General features: G+C 40.8%; 1 protein-coding gene across 15 annotated transcripts in view; it reads left to right on the top strand.

Moving 5' to 3' along the window:
* MAPK10 (mitogen-activated protein kinase 10) overlaps positions 1 to 21,304 on the top strand; it is a 155,152-nt gene that overhangs the window by 45,744 nt on the left and 88,104 nt on the right. Inside the window, exon 3 of one of the 15 annotated variants that reach the window (XM_080591713.1) lies at positions 6,191 to 6,291. The exons of 13 other annotated variants lie outside the window; for them this stretch is intronic. The gene's annotated coding sequence lies outside the window, so the exon portion shown is untranslated. Of the gene's footprint in view, positions 1 to 6,190; positions 6,292 to 12,437; positions 13,377 to 21,304 lie in introns of those variants that run through there. One more of the 15 variants, XM_080591697.1, reaches the window with a different exon arrangement.

Below are 21,304 nucleotides of genomic sequence, written 5' to 3' on the forward strand. Positions count from 1 at the left end.
GGGTTAAGGCAATCCACGGATGGCTTGCTGTCTATTTGCCCTCTTAAATGATAGTTTAAAAACCATTTTACTTTGTAATTATTCTTAATCTATGTTACCATGTACAGAAGAATAGCATGAGCGCATCAAAATTCAACAAAGAATGTGTAGATCTGTTATTGGCTGGATTACTTTTTTTTTTTTTGCGTGGGACAACAGTTGTGATTTTCAGCATTTCTGCTGCTGCTTTGTGTGTTGGACAGATTCTGGATGTCTCTGTCCAAGTACCAAGTCTCTTTTCAATTTATTTATGGGAGCTGTTGTTCTGTGCTTACTTGAACTTGGGCAGTTAGTTTCTCCTTCCCTTACTTTGAGCCTGCTGTTGTGCAGCTGGCCGGTCAGTATGGGGACTTTGGGTTGTTTTGACTTAGGGCCAGCTCTGCAACTGTACGTTGCTTTTCGCACCGCAAGTCTGGCATTCAGCAGTTTTTTTAATTTATCTAGTTATCCATTGCTGCATAGCTATAACTATTTTTAATTCTAAAACAGAAATTCTTCTTTTTTACTTGGGATTTTTCACGTATCTGTGTAGTCTTTTTTTTAGGTGCAGGTGTAACAAGAACTTGTTCATAACCAGCGTTAAGTACCTTTATTACCTGAGGAAAAGAAACTTCTCTCTAGTGGTGTTTCTTCCAGTGTCAAGTTTCTTCTTGATAACTTGGTCAACAGATAACAGCCAAGTCAAAAGCTGCCAAAGAGAGGAATATTTCTAGCAATTTTAAGTATTTTATATTGTATGTGTCTGGTAACGGTGGGTACCTTAGTTCAACCGGTCACACAGCATGATGCAGTTGATGGGCACAGCATCTAGCAGTTGCTCAACCAGAATGCCAAGTGAACGCTGCGGTTTCTTCTTCCTCTACCTTTGTGTTCATCATGAGAATCAGCCCTAAATATAAAGTTAGAGGACATCTGGGGTCTTTCACGGGTAGATGAGATAGTTATACCTGCTACTGCCCACAAATATTTGTCTTCCCACACCACAGGAACAGCTCTTTACCCCCAGTGCTCAGGAGCTGCACTGCAACTCTGTGTGTAAAAATGCAGTATTTAAGTGTGAAGATACTGCGCTCATTTCCTTGATTCTTAGACACCGTCTTCAGGACTAGTGTAAGTTGCTCTGTGCTAAAGTTATTGTTTTGTCCTCTTTGTTAGAAAAGTCCTTTCTTCTGGCTGCTGGGATGTTCTCACAGGGCTATGTGTTTTGTTCTGCTAGCCTGCAGTAAGAAATTTTTTTTACTGTATTTGAAGTAACTTTAGTCACTGTCGCTCATCTAGTTTTCAGCTTTGTTGTCCTCATTCATTGTTTTCCACTGCTACTGATAAAGAAAACATCACTTTGTGACCTTAATGTTTGAAGGAGAAATCAAAAGGAATGGGATGGGATGAAATTCATGACATCCCTTGAGTCAAAATACAATTTGTTGATTTCACAAAAGAAATCAACGAGCACACAAGTGTATTATCCCCATGGTTTCTTTGGTGTAACTCGGTTATTTAAAATAGAAGGGTGTGTGGAATGGTATGTGATTGACTAGCAGGCATGTGCCAGGACAAAGCCAATAGAGACAAGACATTTAACTTTGTGGAGGAACATTGGTTTCTTGTTTCGTTTTTAGGGTTTTTTTTGTTGTTGGTGGTGTTTTTTTTCCAGAAATGAGTTTTGGGCACAAAAGCCCATATGAAGAAATTGACAAAAATCTTGCTGTAGCAGACTCCTGAATATCTTCCATGTCTTCATGCAGCCTGTGCATGTGGAAGTCAGCAACAACAGCAGCTGCTGGACCAGCCAGCCTCTGCTTCTGTCTCTCCCCCTCATGGGAAGAAGACGAGGAAGAAAATGGGAGTTGCTTTATGTTTCCTGTTCCTGTTTATTTCAGATCTGGGAAGACCTGCTGCTTTGCTCTGGTAATTGGGTTACATATACTAAGAGGCCAATATATTTGCATAATTAATAGTCTGTTGTGACAAATGATGTTTTTGTGAGACCTGTGTGAAGCATGCTGCATTTTAATGTTGGAAATACCACAGTTTGTTCATCTATAAATATGCATCCCTGCTCTCATGTAGAATATGCGTAAATCACATTTCAAACATGAGATAATCATCAGCAGTCAGTAAAAAATAGATATTTCCATGGCAACAGTTGCTAAATTAAACAGGGAATCTGTACCTCCTCCCCTATTCTTGTCCAGAAACCTCCCTTGCTTTAGATCCCATGTACCTTACTGATGATTAACAAAATAGTCATACTTGTTAAAATTAATAAATGCACCATTGTGTGTGTGAAGAGTTATTAGAGCAAGAATTAGCAATAATTAAGTACTGCTGACAGCACTGGGCATCAGCTTTTTACATCTGTACTTCCTTAACTCTCTGTAGGCCCTGTCAAACACTTAATATGGTTTTTCCACGCCCCTGCTGGAGGTGCTGTAAGTGTATTTTAAAAGCCTTGGAAAAATCTTCTGGTCTGGATCAAATTCTGACTGGTCGTCTTGGCCTCTGCTTGAGGTGGGTTGAAAGGTGTCTAAATGATGGCACTTCCATGGCTTTGTGCTCTCTCCCTTTTCTTGATGGACATGCAGGAAAATGCCTTTTTTAAGGAATAAACTGAAATGGTTCCGCAGGCATCTGGAGACCCCAGTATGGGGCAAGTAACGTAAGAGAGAGCTCGAGGATGGTGGGCTTGAGGGATGCTGGCATTTGGGGCTGCCCCAAGGGCTTCTCATTGGATACCATAGCTGATGGGAAACCAAAAAGCAGGAAGGTAGACTTTCACGAGAGCAGACAGGTAGCTCACCTGTGGTGGACAGATACCGAGTATTAAAGACACTGTTCAGAAAGCATCAACAGAGGGGTTCCTGCTCGTGCGGCTCCAGATGGAAAGCATCTGCTGGGAGCTGCGGACTGGTCCTGATAAAAGCTGTGGGGCGGATGGGGGCACACTGTCCTGTTCCATGCTGCTGCCACACACTGGGAGGCTGCTTGGCAGGGAAACAGCCCGTGAGGCTCTGAGATGCTGGGGACCCAAATCCCAAGGCCTCAGTCAGCTTGCTCACTTCCACGCCTCGAAGTTGCAAGGAGGAATGGCACGTTTCTCTGTAGTTTTCCCCATGCCATCTTTGGGTCGTCTGTTCCACCATTTTGCATGGAAGTTAAATGGGTTGTGCAGTGTCTTGCTTGCTTTGTTTCACCAGAGAAATTATGCCATTTTTCTTTGGATCTTTACACCAGGATCCTTACACACATCCTTGCAAAGAGAACACCAGGGATCTCAAGCAGAATCATAGCCTATAGTTTTGTTCATCTCCGTTCCTGCTTTTGTTTCAAGTTCTCATGGTTTGAATGAGAAGAGCACTGTGAAAGCAGGGAGTTGTCAAAAGATAGTCCAAGGGTTCACAGAGCTGAGCCGGAACCAGCTTGAGGGCATTGTGTGTGTTTTTCTCATTGCTGCATTAGTGAACAAGCCTGTTCTGGCACATGTGTATGTAGATTTACAAACTCACAGGGAAAGAAGTGTAAGATAATGCCACTTTGTTGTTCAGTTTCAGTGTCCCAGCTCCGTGTGATTCAGATGTGTTCAGAAGCTGCCTCCTCAGGAGGCACTTGGATGGTTTTTTACTGCTTTTATATGGAAAGAACATGTCATTTGAGAGGAAGAGCAAATCTTACAAGTTGGTAGAAACAAGTGGGGATTGTAGGTTCTTGTCAAAAATTTGCAGTGACTCGGAGTGGACGGTGAATGTTTTCCTCTTTCTGATGTGTCTTATTCCATGAATAATCCTCTCAATGTTGAAGAAGCACCAATAAAATAAGCCCTAGTGAAAGGGGAACAGCCTCCAGTCTGTGGGTTGAGAAGTACATTTGCTGGTTCCTCCTAGAGTGGGGACATAGCGGTGCTTCAATAGCTTATGCTAGGGTAGTGTGAAACACAAAAAAGAAATCGTGGCATTTGGGGGATAAATGCGTGTCATAGTCCTCATAACTTTCCTTTTAGTGATGTGAATGGGAAAGTGAAAATGTCAAAGGACAGAGATGCTCAGACTTGTATCATAAAGCATTCTGGCAAACTCAGGCAGAGATGAAGACGACAGAAGTGGAGGCATTCAGAAATCTTGGCTTCCCTTCAGAGGTGGTTGGATATGTAGAATCACGCTTCCTTGCGGCAGGGAAGAGTGGAAGGGATCAGTGAGCAACAAGGAACTTGATTGGAAGGAAATTGTCTCTGTTTTGGTTGCTAAAACTCTGTGTTCCTGATCAAAATGGGGCCATTTGCCAGACTCTGTTTTGATAGCTGCTGAAGCCAGCAGAATGTTAGTAGCTCTTATTTGATTTTATCGCTGTTATTTTTTAAGCCCAGAAGTAATAAGAAATGTGCTCGCTGTTTGTCTTTATTAAGAATACAGAATGAAACATCTCAGCTGCTTTTAACTGTTTGCTACATCTCTAAACCAGCTCATTTTCCAGCTCCATCCAACTCTGTATGTGATCAATTACAGTTAATCTGCTGTATTTGAAGGGAGTTTAATGAACTTTATCCTGGCAGGAAGGAAGTCTGTTAATTTGGATATTCTGAGTTCAGGGGGTTGTGTATTTGTGTCCTTCCACATTTACTCAGAAATCTGAGAGAGAATAACTGCTTTGCAGGGAACACATGGTTCTTTCTACATTCGGAGCCTGTCCATGTTTTCTGGCAGCTGGCTGCTACACTGGATTAAATTTTAATAGTCTGTTTTTCATTGTTAAACTTGGAGAATCAGGGACACAGATGATAGCTTAATCTGTGTCATAATGAAATTAACACTAATAGCCCAGTCTTGGGGTTCCTGAAAATACACATCTAGAGATTTTCAGGGCTAAGCTGTACAGATGGAGCTTGGGGTGACTTGAAACTTTGTTTTTTTAACTAATATATGGAAGTTGGCTTTTGATGTGCTTGTTGTTGTTTTCCTGCCAAGTCTGTGTCTGAACTCAAGTGCAGAGTAGACTAACATGTTCAGCAGCATTAGGAGTGTCAGGTAGGGTTGTCAGGTAACATAAAACTCAAATTCTCTGTCTCTGAGGTAATTTAGCCATGGAGCACATCACTGAAAAGTCGATTGCTTGCTTCCTACCATCCCTGTGCTCCCAGAATACCTCAGAATGGGTTTTTGATTGCCAGCCATCACGCTGGTTGCATGTCTACAGGTCACATAAATATCAAATGGTTGCATGAAGTGAATGAAAAATGCCTTTCTCAGCACTTCATTAAGAACAGGGATTCTTCTTTGGCGTCAGTCATGTCCCCTCTTCAAAAATCTTATCTATCTCACTCCAGCTGAACAAAGGGACATGAGACCAAAGAGCACCCATGTGAGTAAGGTACTGTTGTTGCCTCTCTTGCTTTTGTCACCAGCCTGTTTGACCAGCAAGACGCTCCTCACTGAGGTTGAGAGGTTATGCCAGAGAGTGCACGGGGCATTGAGCCAAGCTGCGATTCTGGGGTCAAACTCTGCAGACTGAAGACAGGAAAGGGAGGGAAGTAACGATGGCCCGGGAGAAGACAATGGTGTCCCTGAGGGGGAAAGGTGAAATGGTAGAAGTGAGAAGGGTATTCTCCTAAGAAGAGGAGTCATACAGAATGACCAAGTGAGAAGACGGCATTGTAGGCAGCAGAGGGAGAAAAAAAAGTGTTGGGCATCGAAAGAGAACAGTGAACAAAATAGAAAAGGAGGAGAAGGCATAGGTAGAAGAAGCAGATAAAAGAATGAAAACCAGAAGAGAAAGGAGAGAAAATGAGGCACAGAAGAAAAAGGTGCTTGAAGGAATGCATTGATACATGGCAGCAAGCAAGTTTAGGAGTGGAACTAAGGGGGAGAGAAATTGGTTTGGGGGAAAAAAAAAAAAAGAAGATACCATTCTATGTCTAAATTGTGTGCTTTCCTGCAAGGCATTTCCTCAGGCTTTTTGGAAGGACGATTCCCTTGGTCTCCTCTGTCTTCTTGGGACATTCTCAGTCGCCCCAGTTCCCATCTTCTGCGTATTAATTCCTCACTACGGTTCTTTACAGCCCTTTTCAAGCTCCGGAGGAGTTAGCAGTTTTCTTGTTCTGAGCATTGTGAACAAGATTTTAGTTGTTAATTTTAGATTTTTTTTTCTTCGGCCTTGAAAGAATTAAACCAGTGCTGATTGGTGTGGAGGTGAGCTGCTGCTGTCAACTTCTGTAACTCACAAGGCAGGCAAGCCTCATTTCTGGAGAAATGTTGTTTTAAGGTAAGAGTCTGCAGGAGCGGGCCAATGATTTCATTTTGGCTTTTGTAAAGGTGAATGTGCAGTTTAAAATCCTGCTTTATGTCCCTTTCTTCTTTGCACCTTCCCCCCCCCCCCCCCCTTCGGTGTTTGTCTAAAAACATGGTTTTTTTAAGGCATCAACTGACAGCACAGGTGACAGAGGTGTGTTTTTCCTGTCTCTCTGAATGTTTGTGTTTGTTGCAAAGACCTCATTCATATTCTTGTCACTGGTGTAATGTTCAAATATTTTGAAATGCCTCAGAGTGAGACCCGACCTTGTAGCCTGGTGCTGGTGTTGTGTTCTAAGTGTTGTCTCTGCAAAGCGTAGTAATGAGCGGAAGACGAAATATACATACACTTTTTTTATGTGTAATTAACACCTGCTGTCATATGTGCTTGCTCATTTCTTACCTCTAGAGACAGGGAATCCATGAAACTAAATACGTAAGTAATGGACAAAATGTTGTGGTATAAAGTATATTTATTCCTGAGTATGTTGTCAAGAGACAAAAAAAATAAAAATAAAAAAAGTCAGCTTTAAGTTGTTATAAAAGGTAAGCATGACCAAGAGATCCAAAAAATTTTGAGTTCTGCTTCTGGGCACAGGTTAGACCTTTCCTTGCCATGGAGAAGATCTTCATTCCTACATCTTCTGTAAACTTTTGGCAAGATTTCAAGCCTTTTATGTGACATGGCTGGTGATGACTCTTACTAAAGGCAGTCGATGGACTGTTAGCTTGGTAAAAGAATTTCTCTTACTTTTTAACAGAGATTGCTACCTGTTTTATCAGTGTTATTGAGATGACTGCTTCAGTACAGCTTCTGGTTGCAGGGTCTGAAAGGAGGTAATAATTTTGGCCATGAAAATGAGCAAACAGCAGCTGAAACCACTCCTTGCGCATCTTTGTAAAAAGCACTGAGGACTTCAATGTAACTCTCTGCTTTGAGGTACAAAGTGCAAGTTGAATGGGATTTAAACTGTTATGTTTGTGTTTGGTATTTAGCCAGATTGTAATAATCTGATAAATGAACTGTAATAGTATTCCTGATCAAATAAATGGGGTTATGTATTTAGTTTGTAATAGGTAAAAACCAGAGAATGCTTCTGAGGCATATATATTTACAACACTTTGCCATTCTGGTCATAAGAGAATTGGGGGCACGTTCCTAAAAATGTCGCAGCGTTCAGATAGGCATTGCATGCTTGTGCCTGCTGTCTTAAGCCATTTCTGCAGCTGGGATTGTTTTGTGGTTTTTTTTCAGTACCTGAAGCTTTCCTTCACATTCGTGATTATTCTGGTCATCTGTAAGCTCCCAACTCTGTCCTGTGTAGTTAGGTAAAGTACAACTGAGTTCACAACCATTTGAGAAATTGAGAAATGCTTGTCCAGCATGTCTAAAATTGCCAGTAGTGTATTAGTTAAGCTTTTATTCAGAATCGGTGAAGCACAACCCTGTTTTCTTCATACGAAGTTTATAACCTGAATGGAATCAGAGGTTTGAAGGTTCTGCAAGTTACTGAATGTAGAAAAGGCGCAAGTGAAACCAGCCTGCTAACAGCCTAATTCATTTTGAGTCTCGGAGAGGTGCTGAACCAGGGACATGAGTGACAATGTGGCTTAAAACATCTGGATACTTCACCTCTATTAATTATTTCAGTCCTCAGCAATGGCACTATTCTGACAATAAAAGAGAGATGATCCATTCAAATAATTTCTTGCAAAAGGTAATGCCTGGAATGTTTGGAGTCCTCAGAGTTTAGGGCATGCTGAGCTGTGTGGTTCTTGTAGCTGTTTGATGATGAGTCTCATCTTGGAAACATGCATTAGCAAGAGTAAGAAAACATTGTTCAGCCAGAGGGTTTTTTTGTTTGCTTGCTGAGTGGGACAAGATTGAGGTACAAGACCCTGAGGCTCTCCCCGTGCCCTGAAGGAGTGCTTGCACTCTCTGGGTGGAGAGTATCTTGGTGGCATATCAACATGGGATGTCATTGCACAGGGTAAGCATTGGGCAAGCATGTGAAGCAGAACTGACCTTCCCCTTCTGCCTGGAACACTACGGTGTGTGAAATGCCCAGTTGAACTGACACCTCACTGCAGAATGCTCAGTCCCTTGTCATAGACCAGAACCGCAACTTTAATCAGCAGTTTAGATATCTCGGGGTCTAAGCAGAGGCAGATCATCCCTATTAAGATAAGGATAAGTGGTTGTTGAGAGGGGAACAGTTGCCAATACTGTTAAAGTGACCAGCAGCAGTTGCACTCTCAGCAGAGGAAAATGTTGAGAGTTAATTCAAATCCTGGAGCTTTCATCTGAACACCTACTGTTTAGAATCAGAATATGAACTATTAATTGATAGATATGAACCGATGATATTTATTAACTGATATATAATATATGAAATATTAATATTCTCAAAAATGCACCCAAAGGCAGCAGCTGTTACTCCTGAAATTAAGAGTATTTAACGTCTCTTAAAAAGAGTAATATGAGTAGCACAAGTAGATTATGTGCAGAGTCTCTAGGGTTGACTCCTGACAATAAAGTAAAATAACAGCCTGCAAATGGATGCATTATTTAGTAGAAGGAACTTTGTGAAACTTATTTGGTGAGAAATCAAGCCACTGGCCATTTTGCAGTACAGTTGGGTAGTGTTACTGTTCAGGCATCAGAGATGAGAGAATAGGCTGTCAGATTCAAAGGCCAGGTTTATGCAGACTTCCATGCTCAAAGCACTGCACACGTTAAACGAGCACGATTGGATGGACTTTGTAGAATACATACAGCTGGTAGATGTGCTGGATATTGCAGTATAATGTGGGCTTTAGAAATAAATGCTTTTGATCTAAGCAGTGTAAATGGCATATTATTATGAACAGTGCTCCATTTTTCCTGTAGCATGTAAGATGCTTTATTTTTAAACTCTTTCATGGGATTTAGGCTTGCATGGAAGGCTTTGTATTGGAGTGGTAAAGTGTGGTTCTCTACACAAAGAATTGAGATGGTGTTTGTTTAGTTTCCAGAGTTGAGTATTCCATACACTGAGTGGTTATCCCAGATTTTCAGTTTAAAAAATGCAGGAAGTGTGTAAGGCTGCAGTTTTTATGAAGTACTTCATAAAATAACTGTGGGAAGACCCACAGGTGTTATTTAAAAAACAGAAACAAAACCCACAACCTTTTCAGTTGACTGGTTAAATGCTTTAATAGAGTGAGGTTGATTTATCCTGGGTAACTTTCAGATGTGTGATGTGCTGTTAGATATGAATGTTATTTGTATGTTTTTTTTTCTGTTGGAACAGCTGATGTTATTTTGCAGACAGCCAGAACTGTGGTCACCTATGGCCCTTCCAATTGAGGCTTTCTGTTTTGTACCAACAAAGTAATGCTATCCATTGCACAGAAGTCAAACAGAAGAATAATGAAACAAGGTGCTTATTCTCCGTTAGCTTTTGCTAACTCTTGTTTGATTTTAGGTTTAGTGGCCTGAAGTTAAAAGAGGAGCCAAGTTTTCAGTGAATGTTCAAAAGTTGCTCCCAAAAGGACTAGTAATTATAAGAATAAAACAGGTAGCCATGGATGTCGCATTACTGCATGTGTAATCCACAGCTTTCTGTGTAAGGGTTTACAAGGTGCCACATAGAGAATACAGGCCATACACTACTAGCTAGAGTAAGCTATGCCTCTAATTTTACCGCAGAAATTGATTGTTTTGGGTGAATTTACTGTATATGATCACGTGCAAAATAGCAAGACCTCATGCTGCTGCTCATTTGAAATCACTCTGCACTCTCAGTTACTCAGTTACTTTTTCAGATTATCCAGTGATTCTCCTCTTCCATAATGCACTTTCTCCCATTGTATTTTAACTAATTAATCATAGATGTAAATCTCCATACCAAGTGAGTACTTTTGAGCCAGGAATGCAAGCTGCAGCACTGTTTTTAGTGTGCTGCTGGCCATGATTAGTGCTTAGAGGCTTTGCTTGTGTGCATTTAAGAAAAGCAATGAAATCAACATAATGACTGCTATTTTGGGATCTTTTATCTTTTATCTTTATATAGCTATCTTTATCTTTACATCTTTTCACTTATTCTACATTTGACAGGTTTTCGTATATGAGAATGCATTTGTGTTGGGATGCTCAGAGACAGTTGTAGTTGCAATACACTTTTGAAGATAATGGCCTTCCCCTTCCATACTTACCCTCCCTTTGTTTTGGCTTTTTGCAGATTCTGTTTCTCAACAGGTCAGACTGCTCTACTGCTGTCCTTTCTTTGCCCTTGTTTGCCCCATAGCTGTGCTGCAGTAATATGTCTGGATAAGGAGTTAAATGAGACTTCTTTCTAGGTTGTTGGAATGGGACACTGATGAGCTCCTAGAGGGCTTTTGTGGACCAGAGTACAATATACAAAAATAGGAATGTATTTGTGTGTCACATCAACATTCGGGTTTTTGGTACACCAGTCCTGCAATTTAAAGTGTGTTACCTAAACTATAGTTTATTAAATGCTTAGACTGATTGATAATCAGTATCTCAAAAAAAGGAGGAAGCCCAAAAGGTCCCCATGTAAGAATATGTCCTGAGGCTCAAAGTAGTCATTTGTTCTGCTTCAGATGTGTCTCAGTGCTAAGGGGTTACTGAGTTATGACTGTTTCGGTTGGTTTGATGTGCGTTTAGACTGTTTCAGCTACCATTTTTCAAGGTTATGTTTGTTATGGAGCCTTCAGGCCACTTCCACTATTAACTAACAGATTGTGACACCCCGTAGAATTCATTTAGAAAAACGGATCATGCAAAAAGTTGTCCACTGCATCTTAGTGCCTATGGTAAGACAATAGCAAGTTCTAATTTGGAAACTGAAACCACGGGCAATATAATGACATTCATTTTTATTTCAGTAAGCCTACAGAAGGTTTTTTCATCAGTTTAAGTGTTTATGATACCAAAAATTCCCAAGAACATCCAAGTTCTAGAAAGCAAGGTTTAAGTTCATCAAGTCATTTCTGTGATCAGCTACATAGTGGTGGTGATGTGCTGCAGCGCTCTGCTTGCAGAACACTGGTGACATTATCTGCACTGCACAAGACACAAATATAAAGGGAATTTCTGCTCCAACGAAATAAAGTTACAGAGAGCAGACGCAAAGAAGGTCTTGACTTGCTGTGCATCCCAGAGTAAGGAGTTGATTGCAGTTACAGTTTGACATCATTAAATAATTTCTGGTAGGCTTCCCTTTGTGTTTTTATTTTTTAATGATTTTGGTTGGGAGCTGCATTTTACAAAATACTTGGCAATGTAATTGTGGGCTCTTTGAAGTGGCTGCAATAACCTCAGACAGGGAGCAGAAAAGAATTTACTGGCAAAAGTGATGCTTCCTTACTTTAAATCATCCAATTGAAATCAGTGAGGGTTTCCTTGCCTGATAACTTTTTTATCTGCCCTTTAGAGACTCCACTCAGATTGTCAAGATGCTGTTTCTTTTTAAATGTTGGATATTAGGGACCTCTCAATTCAGTGCACAGATTCTCTGAAAGTTGAAGGACAAGAAGTTCCTGGAAAGAAGTCAAATTCCTTCCTTCTTCATGTACAGAACTGTGATTTCACTGCTTTTGACAAATAATCCTATAGTGACAACGGCTGGCTTGTGGCTAGAGTTTGTTTTGTAGGCATTGTGGTAAGAACAGTGAGAGGAATATAAGCTTGAATGACAAAGATTTGTAATACACAGCCTGAAATATACGTTTGCTAAATTGCTGGTTAAAAATAAAATAATAAAAAATGCAGCATCATAAAAAATACTCTTGAAAAAAAAACACTAATTTGGGTACATTGAAACTCCTTGGGAAGGGATGGATAGGAAGAGTCAGTACTAACAAATTTTGAAGTTTATTACTGTGCATGAAATTACTAAAACAGACTTAAGTGAAAATTTACATGTTAAAGCAGACAATTTTAACGTATCACTAAAGAGTCTTAATTCTTTTATGTTCATGTATGGTTGCAAAGGACTTGGGATCTCACTAGTGGGTGGAAAACCATGTTAATGCTCAGTGAGCAAATCTGTGCTTGGTGAGTGTGATTTTTGCTGGGAGTTTCTAATCTTAGAGGAGATGTGATAGAATTTCAAGTCATACCCTAACAGGATTTGTAGGGGTTTAGTTGTAGTTTGAAAGGATATTCCTCACCCTTATGTACTGCAACAACCCGAAATGATCAGGAACTAGATGCTCTGAAGAGAGCAAACAGCTTGGGAAAGCTGCAGCTCACAAGGAAACAGAACATGGTCTCTATGCAGAATTAAGGAAAGAAAAGCTTTTTTCAGATGGAACGTAATGGATTCAGGTACACATATCTAAAACACCAAAGCATGCAGTTGTTAGTAAAGGGACAGGACTTTATTTTTTTCCCAAAGGTTACAGAGGCGTTTTCTGTAGAGTTTTCTTGTGTATGTTAGTCTTTTGCAGCATCAGTATGGCCAAAAGAGGCCATTTCGACTGTTTTGATGCTATATGATATCAAAAGTTCGTATGTAGTTCATAGAAACACATTCAAAATTGTGGGAAAATGCATAAAAGAGCCTCCGAAAGTTGTCATAATGGAGAAAAATGCATACAATTAGCCTTAACAGAAATGCACAAAAATGCGTGAAAAGAAGCATGATAAGAAAAACTTCAGGAAAAGCACAGAATTTGGGGAGGTAGATGTAGACAATGCTCAGGTGTCATTTCTGAAAACACGGAAACTGTGCTGTTGAAATGAGAAAGGTGTTGTTTAAAACAGCCTTTCCAGTGTATACACTTGACTGTGGCCACGAAAGCAGGCAAGGATGTAAGAAAGAAGTCCGAAGGAGGAGGAGTGTTGTTGGGCTGCATGCTGAGAGCAGGCAGCCAGCGGTTAGCCACCTTCGAGAGACAAAAGCAAAGTGTATTCAGAGACTGATGTTCAGAGAGGATGTGTGCTGTTCCCAGAGAGGGAATGGGGAAGAGATGGAAACCACAGAAAGCCTTGAGTAGTCGGGCAGCACGTCCGCTACCCATGAGGAGGAAATAAACCAGCAGGATGTGGTAGGTTGGTACATTCAGCAGACTGGGAAGGAACAGAGACGGTGCCTTCTCACAGCTTGATCAATAGGGTTGGGAGGTGGCGAGAGGAACATGGGTTAGCTTAAAGAACCATTTTGTTTGACGCGTTTCATTTTGGATGAGAGATTTTCTTCTTTGCGGGTGGACGTTCAAGTGATGCTCTTTAGAAGAAATTATTTACCCCTACTGTAGTTTTGTGGAAGAAAGGGGTGGGTTTTTTTGTTGTTGTTTGTTTTATTTATTGTTTGCTTGTTTTTTATACTTTTTTCTTTTATTCCACTGAGAACTTGCCCTGATCAGTATGGTAACACTAACAATTTGTTCACCTAATTTCTCATGGTATTTATTTTCTAAGGCTGTGTTAAATCAGAGCATATAGGTGTTTCAGCGGTACAGGCCGTAGCTCTGGCTCTGGCTGACAGGCAGCTTGAATCAACTGTTGTGAAGGCAGCAGCTGGAGAAATTCTGCTTACTGCCCCCTTCAGTGGGTTAAACCATTTGGTTTAGTGAGTTGGGAGCTTGGGCAGCGCACCTGTGCAGGCTTACAGAACATGGAAGAACAAAAGGAAGCCATGTGGCCCCTTATGATGGCCAAAAGGTGCCTCATTCTCTTCCTCTGCAAAGCACTGACCTGCCCTTTTGGTCACTGTAGCAAAAGTAGCAGTTGTAATATCATTATCAACAATAACAACATAATAAGTAAGCATTAAAAATAAAATAGATTGGTACCCAGTTCATAGAACCAATATATAACTTCCGTTTTCCACTTGTCATTGCCATCATCTAGTTTATTTGCTGTATGTTGTTTGGGAGATGATGGTTCTGCAATGAACCAAGCTGAAGCATTCTCTCATTGCTCTGACAGCTGTGGGAGTCTGTGGTGCTGGGCCACAGCAACAGCTAAGGACTTGTTCAACTGTTGCGTCGTTCTGGGTTCTTAATAAACACAGGTGAACATACAGCTAGTTACACCACCAAATAACAGATTTTGCTACTAAAATCCATAAAGCTAAATAACTACAGTTAACCCACAGGTAGCCTTGGATGGCAAGCTGAATGTTTTGTAGGTGGTAGCGTAGAACATGATAATCAGTCCTGGAAATGATGTTGTCAGCAAGGTAGGTGACAAATGTGCTCTGCAGTGGCTTAGTTCTGGTTGTCTCTTCTTAAAATTTGGCTGCTCTGCCTGGTACTAGCCAATTCTGCTGGCTTTCAAGTTAGAGAATTCTCAGCTGATGCTCCAATCTCTGAAGGCTACCTGCTCTGCATCTCATAGGTGGATGGATGACTGCCACAGTTCTGACCGTTGCTTCTCTGGTCTTTGGTTTTGCAAAAGGTTAGCTGTATTTGCCCAAAGAGTATTCTGCTCTGAGCAAGTCAGTACTGTAGTGGTCTGCTCCTTGTAATCCAGACTGGCAACCATGCTAAGCATCGTCGCAGTCCTTCAGAAAGATAGCATTCATGTTTCAGGAAGGTGATGCATTGTGAAAGCTGTCGTGTTAGGTTGTACTGATGGAGGAGCCAACTGGAATTACTGAGACAGAGCTCTCTTCACTCACTGTAACCTGTGATTTCTGAACTGTAAAGCATTCTTCTTAAAAACAGTGAAAAATGCATATTTAGGTATTTTGAGGCAAAACATACTACAAATACTATAAAGGCTGCACATCAATTATTGCACAGACAGGGATCTTGTCAGCTCCAGCATGACTTTTTGTCAAGGAAGATAGCCCCATGAAAGGAAGATAGAGCAGGCAGCCGATTGGCATTCATCTACTGTGCATGCTATGTAGGTCACCCACTTAGGTTTCAGACTGACCTGTCTTTTCTTCCTGAGTGGTCGAAAACCAGCTTCTTGGTTTACCTGAAAAAAACAGTCTGATTCTAACCTTGACGTTGAAATGTTTGCTATTTGCACATTTCTCGGTAGTATTCATTGTTAGGGAATCACTGCTGTGCAAGTGCAGTTTCTGTGCAGGCAATAGCTGGCTTATGGCAAGTCCCGGGATGGGGCGCAGCAAAGGGTTGCGCAGGTGTGAGCAGGCACTCGTGCTGTACAGGACCTATCCAGTGCCAGCACAGGACCAGTTGTTGAGGCAAGCTCAGTTTCAACATCACACACCAGCAGCCTTGTCTTCCAGGCTGTTCTTTCTTCTATTCCAACCTCAGCTATGTTGGTGTGCATCCAGTAGCATGCTTTGGTGTGCTGGAGTAGCCCTTGGTAATGTTGAAGGTGAAGATGGTTACTGATGCTGACTGATTCTCATTTCATCGTGTCTTGTTTGGCCGCAGGTCCCGGATAGATGAGAAATAGCTGAGGAGATGGGACTGGGGGACACGATGGGGCACTATCACTTGTCTGTGACTGTCCACCCTAACGTTTCCTATGCAGTTTTAATGAGCTACTATGCTAAGGAATTACGGTAACTCCAGATCTGGCTGTCCCTTGGGACATGTGAGCTAGCTGCATGAGCAGTCAGTGTATTGATAGGTCAGTTTTTTGGCTGAGTCACTGGACTTACAGAGCTTCAGTGCAATGCCATCTCACATGCTTGTCTTTTTCACTTGCTAGGTGTGACCTAGAATTTGGTATAACTTCCTTACTAATAATACATCTGTAATGCATAGTTTAACCTGCTGGAGTCATATATATATATATATATATAGTCTATATATGAGTCTATTGGAGACTACTCCAGCTGTAGCAGATGAAAAAGTAACTTCAGTGGTTTGGTAGTTTTTCTCCTCTTACTGAAAAAATAAATTGCAGAAAACTTTTAAATGTACGTGGATTGCAAGTTGTCATTTCTCAGGCAGGTGCTATGCTGGCTTAGCCTGAGAGGCCCTCAAACACAGAGTCGCTAAATGGAAATAAAACTCTGCAGTGTTTTGCTTTTGATTATGCTTGAAGCTTCCTTCATTGTTCCAAGTAGTTAACAAAATCTTGTTTAGCATTTACAGGGTCGCAGCCCACCTACCTAAGCAGCCCCTGAGTCAATCTGCATTTGTTTCTTTTTACCTCTTCATCATCTATGGTAACCACATGAAGAGAAGATGAGAACCTGACAGTAAAATGAGCTCCAAGGAGACCAGAATTATGACCCAGGCTACATGAATTATGAGCTGGTAATTTAACTTAGGTATTTTAGCTTTTAGATACTCTACTTTTCTTATGCAAAATAACTTTTCAAAGAGTTGAAGAGGAGACAGCTTAAGGAACACTATTGTTCAATCACATTTCTAATCCTATGCTTCATGCAGCCCTTGGCACCTAGAGGGTGAGCTAGTGATTAACTACATCTGATCGTGTCAGCCATACAACAGCTTTGGTAGTTACATTATTATCCCCTCAAGTTATTTTAAAAAAATAAAATAAAATAAAGAAAAATGCTTTACAACTTCGAGATTGTGAAACTGGCTAAGAAATGGAGCTTTGAACATCATCAGTGACAGAGCTTTTTATATGACTTGCGTGTGTTGTTTTTGGTTTTTTTTTGAGATGCTGTGTGTGAGTGATGTGGAATGAGTTTTGCTCCGGATGTCCAGCAGCAAAAAAACTTGATTGGTAAATCTAACTTCCAGTGAGTGTCTTGTTTTGGAGAAATCAAAGGCAGCTGGATGTGATGCTGCTTCATATACTGGCATCTACACAGCTGCTGTGCTCTTCTACACTTGCTTGGTGCAGCATCTCTTCTCAGTGTTTTTTTTATAACTTTTCTGTAACATTCCATTTTGCATTTTAAACTCTAGCACCCCAGTGGTAGAGAAGGCCTTTATAAATAAATGTGTATATATACATATTTATATACGTACACACTGATCTGTATCTAAAGTTAGATTATAGATCTCTCTAAATAGGCATACATCTTTCATGTAATATTTGAAATTTTATTATAGACTTCATTAAAATAGATTAATTTATTGTATATTTATATAGTTAATCAAAGATGAAATTGTGGTCCTTAAGTGACTGAAAAGGTAAGGGCTTTAAAAACAAAACAAACCCCACATAATTGCCAAATAACCAGCAGTTCACCATAAAATGGCGACTGTTGGCTGCCCACCATGGACAGGGCAGAACAGCATCAGTGAAGGAAGGCCAAGACTTCCCTGGGGACTTTTGCTGTCTAGATTAGCATGCCTTACTTCTGCTTTCACTCTAAAACGTGGTCAGTTGTCTTGGATATTAGAGAATATTTTAAGTGGTGATAATTTTTTTAATATTACAGAATTTTTTACATGCATAACACTGTTTGGAAGGGCAAAGAGAGCTGCTTAAAATAAGCATGCTGTAGCTTCAAGCTGGGCTTATCGGTTAACCAGTTTCCAGTTTGAGTTTAGATTTGTTGTGCAAAGTCTTTGAGCACATTCATCAATGAAGTAGAAGACTTCAGACAAGCTATTACTCTGCTGAAGCTGGACAGTCGAACCTAGCTGGAGGGTGCCAGTTTGGTGCTGTAAATGTGAGGCCTCTACTGCCAACCAGAGCCCAGTAAAATCACTAGAAAGACACTTAGTGAACTTAATCTCTCAATACCAGACAAAGTGTGGCATGCTGTTGTTTCGTGAGATAGCGAATGTGTTGTATAATCAGAAATGAAGTTACTGAATTGGTACAAAACAATTTTTCCTAAGGTTGAAACCTCTAATCTCCGTTATCTAAATACAAGACAAGATGCCACTGACTTTCAGGGAATGAGGGTCAGCAATTGCTGTCAGTGTCTGACTGTAGGGAAATATTTGTCTTGGCTTCGCCCCCTGCTAACTTACTCTTCCTGAGCGTGAAAGCCTTTTGGGAGATGAGCACAATGCACCTAAGTATTTTCTAGGCTTAGGCTATGGGTAGTCATTTCTCACCTTTCATTTACTACTTTGTCTCTCTTTTTTGTTTGCTTGGATTTAGAAAATGTAGCTTCACGATGACCTGTTCAGTGCTTCATCTCTTTAAGGCTGTTAAGCTGTAAATTTGGTTAAAACTTCAAATAATCCTAGGGTCAGATCCCTATGGCTGTGGTGAGATGGCCTCACAGTTCCACTACTTTCCCTGGTATGGGTTTTGTTGCAGTCCCTACTTAGGTTCTGTTAGGCTCCTTTCTCTTGGTGTTTTTGTATATGGTGTTTTTTGTTTTGGTAGTAAACCAGTGGTATGGTCCTACAGATAGACTTGTATCAATGCCTATTCCAACACATGCTTAGATCATGTACATATTTTACGTCACTAGGTAATGGATAATGTCATGTTGCAGTGTTGCTGTCCATTTCTATTGACAAGATAGCCTTTTTGGTAAAATTAAGTAACATTAAAACACTCATCTGCCTTTTTACTTCTTTTCCTCTGTGTCTAGTCATTGCAGGTACCTTTTAATTTTCTGCATTTGTAGGTGCCTTGCTATTTGAGCGCCTTTCCCTGCCTGTTTTCATTTAGCTTTTTTAATAATTTTTACAAATTACTCTTATTGTTTATTATTCAGTCCGTGTGCTGCATGGCTGTTTAGCAGCAGTGCCTGAGGTGTCTGGGCCAGAGCTCGTGGGCTCCATGGACGTAGTCTGAACATACTGATAATTTCATGTGAGAGTGCAAAACCCCTTTTGGAACTCAGGCTTGCTTTCGGTGCTTCAACAGATAAGAGTGGGACCTGACTTGAGACATGGTCTTTGGAACTTGGAAAATAGGAATTTGCCAGGAAAATTGGAAAATAGGAATTTGCATTCGCCTGTGACATGAAGGCATTTGGATTTAGTGTCTGGGTCCAGTACAGAACAGAGAAAAGATGCAAGCTATCAAACCCTTCCCTTTTCAAAGGGAGTTGGCTTTGATGTCCTCACTCATCTGTCCCTGAACTTCACAATGTCATTGCATGAGACAGACAATTGTAGCAACAGCAGTACGCAGCCAGAATTTTAATGAATGGGGTCTTTTTGTTTTGTTGAGAACTTTTTGATAAGCTCAAATGCATCAAGACTGTGCATGCCCAACAGTACAAAGAAGTAAGGGACAAAGACCCTTGCTTGCTTTGTCAGAGAGGTTTTAAGATACCTTGCCATTTGATGCAATTCTTTCCATTGTAGAGGTAGAAAAGCTGTAGATTCATTTCTAACGTGAATGCCGTCCCTTTGAATGTGAGGAAAAAACTTGAACTGAATTCTTCTTATGGACCTCCTCTTACTAAAATCTGTACAGTTTATAAAGAAATTAGAGTTTTGGATTAAAATGGATACACTTTTCTACTTCTGGTCTCTGTGTTGCAAAGAGTAACGGTCCTTTCACTGGCAGCGATGGCTCCCCACTTTGCTTCAGAGAAGTTGTACATGCGCACAGCATCTGATGACAGTGATTTGAAAGCTTTGAGTCCATCATAACTGCAGGTAGTTGGCTCTTAGTATTCCTTGCAAAGACATTGGTATCTCTTGACTATTAATTCTGCCAGCTCCTTGAACTTTCGTTGCCTAAAAGCCAGTGTTGAACAGCACTTCACAGAAAGGTGATCCATGTTACTTTTGGACAGTTATTCAGGATGAGGTATTTTTGGTGATTTTCTACTTTAAGCTTTATTTATTTGAAGGACAGATACAGCATGCTTCCTGTGGGCCTGGAGATGTAACCCCACTGGCAAGTGTATTTTTCGAGTCCTTCACACTTACGCCTTGGTTTATTTCCTTCTGAAATAGGTAGACAGTACCAAAAATCTGGATTTTTTCCTTCTCTTTTGATGAGATCCTTCAGTCTGCCAGGCCCTCCTTATTGAAGGGCATGTTAAAAATCCAAGGTTTATGCTAGTTGGTTAGAGTTAATATATATATTAAAAAAAAAAATGAAATTAACTTCTTCAGAACTTGGACTAAGGAAACGTGGGATAGGGAGGTTATATTCTGGGTGAAGACCTGCAGAGTTCTGAAGTTACTTTAAAAAAATCATCTTAAATAACTGTTGTGTGAAGTTTCCTCAGTAAGTCTTCACTTGCAGTAGCAGGGATTTTTTAGCAAAAACTTAGTGCAGAAGGTTTGTTACTGAACAAGTGAGAGAGAACCCATTTAAGTATGTCAGCATGCGTTCATACCTATAATGTATTAAGGAAAAGAAGAGAACAAAAGCTCGTCATGCTGGGCAGCGCACTTTGAGGGTAATGCACCAGAGGCTGGAAGGGCTACACTGCTAGGGACCAATGAGGGAAACATTTCTGTTGCTGAGGATAATTTAACACAACAAACTGGTGGTGCCTGGTTTTAAAATCATCCTTACATTTCAATTTTGAAATTTGCCTGGGGAAGACTGTTGGTACAGTTCGCAGTGGTCACAGGGCTTTTTTCCCTTCGCCTTCTCCTCTTTCTCCTGGAAGTTTCCTTCTTGCAAAGTCAGGTTCCATCCCATCAGCAGCGACAGCTGCTGCGCGCTCTGCTGACGCTGCACGTCTTTGAGAAGTTCTGCTTCAGAAAGCTCCTCCATCCCCAGTCATGGAAGTGCTCCTGCTGGGGAGCTGGGGTAGCGTACATGGTGTTTATTTTTATCTTCATTGAAATGCAGCCAGGAGTAGGTGTGAATCCACTGAAATGTCGGGGAAATGGAAGCATCTTTCTGTGAGGTTTAACGTGTCTTTCTAACTGAGAATTGCAGGTGTCCATGTCGCTTCAATGAGCGTTTTAAAGATCCAGTTCATTATTGCTGATGTTGTGAATTTCATTTATACAACAACACCCCTTTCAACACACAGATTGATACAAGGTGTCCTGCTTAAGTGTACTACGACAGAGATGTCTTTACTGTATTGTTAAGTGTTCCTCGGGGCTGAGGGGTAGTGAATGGCAGGTGCTGGCAACTCTACCAGTGGGTCTGATGTCCTGTTCTGTTTGTGTTGCTCCTAAGTGTTGTGTCTACCAAAAAAACAACCCCAAAACACAAACACCCCACTGTG

The sequence above is a fragment of the Anser brachyrhynchus genome (genome assembly GCF_964034855.1).
Source record: "Anser brachyrhynchus genome assembly, chromosome: 4".
Classification (NCBI taxonomy): Eukaryota; Metazoa; Chordata; class Aves; order Anseriformes; family Anatidae; genus Anser; species Anser brachyrhynchus.